This window comes from Olea europaea, chromosome 8, assembly GCF_002742605.1.
Source record: "Olea europaea var. sylvestris chromosome 8, O_europaea_v1, whole genome shotgun sequence".
Lineage (NCBI taxonomy): Eukaryota > Viridiplantae > Streptophyta > Magnoliopsida > Lamiales > Oleaceae > Olea > Olea europaea.
Window position 1 is genome coordinate 223558 of NC_036244.1, and position 5000 is coordinate 228557.

Consider the following 5000-nt stretch of genomic DNA (forward strand, 5'->3'; position numbering starts at 1 on the left):
TATATATATATAATTTTATTATTATTATTATTATTTTTTTCTTTTTTAATGCTATTTTCTTGTTTTGTGTTGGCCACGTATATGTATACTATTTCCCACTTTGGGAAAGGGCATTTTTCTCTCTTTCGTTCTTGTACCGAAGAAATTGGATGTTACTTCTACAGAACGGCATCATTGATATGTTCCTCTAGCTGACTTTATTAAGTATTTTTGCTTGCTTCGTCACTAACAAATTAAAGATTAGTAACTCAATTAAGATTTCATTTATTAAAGTCGGTCGAGCGACCCTAAAATTCAGTGATCAAAATGAAATCAACTTAAAAATTAATGGACAAAATGTATATTCTCTATGGACTCTCTCTTTCAATCATTATCCCGTGGTTGTTAATATCATCTTAATAGAGTTTGTATCTATTCATTATTAATTAAACAATTTCTTCTTCTTTTAAAGAATCCATGCAAACTCTGTGCCTTTCGACACACACAAATCTCTCTCCTTTAAAGATTCACCAAAATCACAAAGCCAGAATAGGTGCTTAATCCTCTTTATCTTTTTTCTCTCGTTTTTATGAGGTATTTAATTAATTCTGTGATAATATATAATGGATTCGTCATTGGTTATTATTTTTTCCTTTTGATAATTGATAAAGGATTGGGTAATTTTTATTTCTTGTTGGATGGTTAATATGTTTTGTGGAGGAATTATGGCACAATGATGATGGCCTGGTTCATTTCAGAAGCTGGGCTTGTGGGTCAGGCTGTTCATTGATAATTCAAGTTCCCAATATTTTGGTAAAAAACGTGTTGCTGAAAACACGATTTTTTAATAAGAACAGATGCTTCAGATCTTGCCTAGTGTTCTCCCCTATACCGTTCGATAAAGGGTTTCTAGTGGCTTCGATTTATAATTGACCCTAGGGTTTCTGATCGAAGTCTCCTCAGTTCTGTCACTGCCTCTCGAACTCTCTCTGTGGTTCTCTTCTGTTCTCTCCACTGCACTCTTTCTTTTAGCCCATTTATGATGAAAAATCACTGCTGTGTATAGATCTTGTGTGATTGATGTATAGGCTTTGATCCTTCATTTTTGAGTGAATGTTGTTATGATTTGTGAGGCTTATTTTTGGGAAATCTTGCGTGACTTCCACTGAGTATCAAGAGATGTGTACTGGATTGTTCAATTGTTGATGATTTCAGTGATATAGTGATTTTCTTCCGGTTTGACAGAAGTTCAAAAGGGGATTAGGAACTCCGGTTCTGAATCTCTTGCCTCATGTTGTGTTCATCTTTATTTTTCTGCATTTCTTTCCATTTTATATTACAGTTATTAGTTACGATATTTGTTGTTAATTAAAACTCACTGTTTTCTTGGTGAACTTCGTGTTACACGTTTTGTTAATATTTTATTATTGATTGAATCGATTGGCCGTCATTTTGGCATTTCTCGATGTGTGAGAGAGGGTTTAGCTTGGATTTAAGACAGTTTACAGATATAATTCCTTTTCTAATTTGTTTGATTGATTACTTCTTAATATTATTATGATTCGATTTCTTATAAAAAGATTTGAGGCTAATTGATTAATTCTTAGTAAGTTGTTAAGTGAGATATATTAATGTAATGATCTGAAATTTCTGGCCAGGAAAAAGAATCTTGTTGTATAATCTTGCCTGCTTTAGTTACCATGCTCCTATCAGGCCTTAAGAAGTTGGTTTTCTATAAGTATAGCTTAATATTTATTCAATTGAATAATTCTCTGATATCATGTACTGAAATGAATCTAAAATGTTCAATGATTGCAAGTTTTCTTTCTTTTCCTTTTCTTTTTTAACTGGCGGGTTTCAGGAAAATTGTTAGGAATACATTATTGTTTCACTATTGGTTTCTCGTCGGGTTATGTCATAATTGAATTATTTCTTATTAAAATTTCTGCCTCTAACATGTTCTAGGTCTTTCCTTGCAAACAGCCAGTGTGATTAGGAGAAATGAGAAACCACCGGTTTGTAGAGGTTGCGATTAGTGAAGACGAGGATGATGTGCCCCTGGCCTCATGCCGCTCAGTAGGTGGTCAGAACCAAAGGAAGCGTAAAAGATTGCACCTGGACAATGACGACTTTGAAGTAGAGAAAGAGAAACCAAAGGAGACGAAGAAGAAAGAGGAGATTCTTGAGCCAGAGGACAAGAGTGAAAACGAGGAGGTGACGGCGTTAGGTTTTCAGGGAGATGAAAAGGGAAGAGGAATCATTATCAGTCGTTATGCAGTTTTTAGTTTTGCCTTTTAAAACTTCTAAAAGCTTGGCTACTTTATATGTTGTCAAGATGATGGTGGCTTATCACTTCTGTTATCCTCTTAAATCTTATAGTTGTCACATCTTTCGAGTGGTTAGATACGATTCCTCGTTGCTTATTTGTAGGAGGATCCTGTGCTCTTAGTTCCCGAAAATGGAGACCAGAAGCCTTATGCGGCCATTATTAAGGTTTGTTTTGTCTGCGTTAGGTAAAATAGGACTCAAAGATCATATTCAATAGTTATGCATCTAATTTTTAGTTATTAAATTTCACTCTGGTATCCATAGTTTACTTAGTAGTGTTAAGTGTGGATCTTCTGGTGTATGCAAAGGCTTGTTTCTTAGATGGCACATTACTTATGTCGTTGATGTTGAAAAAAAAAATTGTATTCTTGCAAATAAGATTGAACTTTGATTTGAGTTCTTTGTTTTAATATGTCTTGCAATTGCACTTTGAATAAATATTAAATTCTCAAGAAAGATGGTTATATTGCACACAATCTAGTAGAAGCTCTTGCAAATGTTTCGTGATTTTTGTTGTGGTCAGAATGTAATTTACTTTAAGCTTTTGTTGATTTGTTAGGATTTATGGTTTAGAAATGAGTTCCATTGTATGTCTGTCCACATTGATTAGTTATCTTGGATGTTTTGAAGTATAATTTTGCATCATTGGAAAATCCTTTTTCTAGGACTAGAATTTCCTCTTCTAAAAACATAAAAGGATAAACTATTGCTATTTTGCAAATGTCTGTTCAATTTTATCGATCTTGTTATCAAGTTTGATAGGATTAGAAGTCTTCTAGCATGGAGTGGAAAGGAGAGTTTTTGGAGAGAAATCATAGGGGCAAAGTATGGTGTGATGGAGGGGGGTTGGTTCTCGGTTGAGGTTTGTGGAGGTATATCCAACGAGGATGAAGTGATTTTCAGGATAGATTGACTTCTGTGGTGGGGAATAGTAATAATATTAGATTCTATGTTGGTGGTGTGCAGATTAGCTGCTAAAAGTGGGGTTTCTTTCTTTGCATCGCATTGCCATGGTGTCTTCTGCTACGGTGAATGATGTATTAGACACTCCAATGGGAGTTACAATTGGAATATTACTTTTGGGAGAGGTTTACACGATTGGAAATTGGATAGCTATGCGTTGTTCTTGACCTCCTTGCATGAGGTACAAATTCGAGTAGGAGAGGATGATCATAGCAAGTGGAGGTTGGCACGGAATGATATTTTTTCAGTTCGTACTTATTTCATATCTCTTTTGGGACCTGTGGAGAGTTTATTCCCCTGGAAGATGGTGTGGAAATACAAATTGCTTCCAAGGATGGCATTTTTACTGTGGATGGTATTGAGAGGGCAAGTGTTAATGGTGGATAATTTTCGAAAAAAAGGTTTCTATGTAACCAAGTGGTGCTATATGTTTAAGAGGGATGAGAAAACGATTGATTACTTATTCATTCATTGTGATGGTGTTCGTTGGTTGTGGAATAGTATTCTAGTGTCTCAACATATGGATTGGGCGTTGTCTAGGCGTATAGAAGATGTGTTGCAGGCATGGAGGAGAAAACTTTGTGATAAGGATAACACTCTTGTATGAGATCTTATCTCGAGATGCATTGTATGGTGTGTTCGGAGAGAAATAGAGAATCACTATTTTGAAGACCAAATACGAATGACGGAGCAAATTAGAGAATTTGTTTTATCTGATTTTATATACTTGGTTTAATGCCGCGGCTTCTAATCCTATAGAAGGGCTGCCTAATTTGTTATTGTTTCTTTCTCGTTTAAATTGATAATACACTTCATATGTATTCTCTTTTAATTAATAAAATTACCTGGTTATCTAAAAAAAAAAAAAAAAGAAGTCTTCTAGTGCATCTTATAGTATCCTCCTTGGTGATGGGCTTCTATGATGTGTGATCTGTGCTGGAAGTCAGACAATTACTCATTTTTCAATTACGTATTATCTGCTTTGTATAGGAATGCATTTGTGATGGCAGAAAGATCAAACTTTTACCGTGTGTGCATTAATCTTTTGTAAATTATTAGTTAGTTCTTATTTTGAACAGGACATTACTCAGACCCAAAAAGGAGCCATGGTTGGAACAGGACAATAGTTTTATCGTCCAGAAGAAGCTGAAAAAAGAGGTTGTGGAAATTGGCAATCTTGTGATACAAGGGAACTATATTATAGTTGTTAGAGCTTTATCACGATCTATCATGTGAATAAACAACAACATATAGATCAAATGCGGAAATTGAAGATCATAAACTAACCTCCAGCGATTGTCGTTTGAACTGCAAAATTTCGAATTGTGTTTGGTGCTTCCAAGCCTTCAAGACCTCTCTGCGATGGTGTAGTTTCATGAAAGTCTCGGCTAGGGGACCAATACCACTTTATTCCCTTTATATACTTCTTCCCATCAAAGAAGTTATGAAACGTGAACGGTTACCATAAAGTAGGGAAGATGGACAGTTATGAGAAGGTGAATAACTTCCAATAAAAGAAGAAGATAATTGGACCATTTAAGACCATTTAAAGAAGATAATTGGACCATTTAAGACCATTTAAAAATACCAACAAAGGTTTACATTCTCCCACTTGGTCCATATATTTCACTCGATATGATATCGAAAACCCATCAATTCTCACTTTCAAGAAACAAAAATGCATGAATCATGGCGACAGGTCCTCTAAAAGCGAGTATTATCTTCCATGT

General features: G+C 34.9%; 1 pseudogene; it reads left to right on the plus strand.

The window, feature by feature from the left end:
* Positions 1-1980: 1980 nt before the first annotated feature.
* LOC111399182 overlaps positions 1981-5000 on the plus strand; it is a 10845-nt pseudogene continuing 7825 nt past the window's right edge.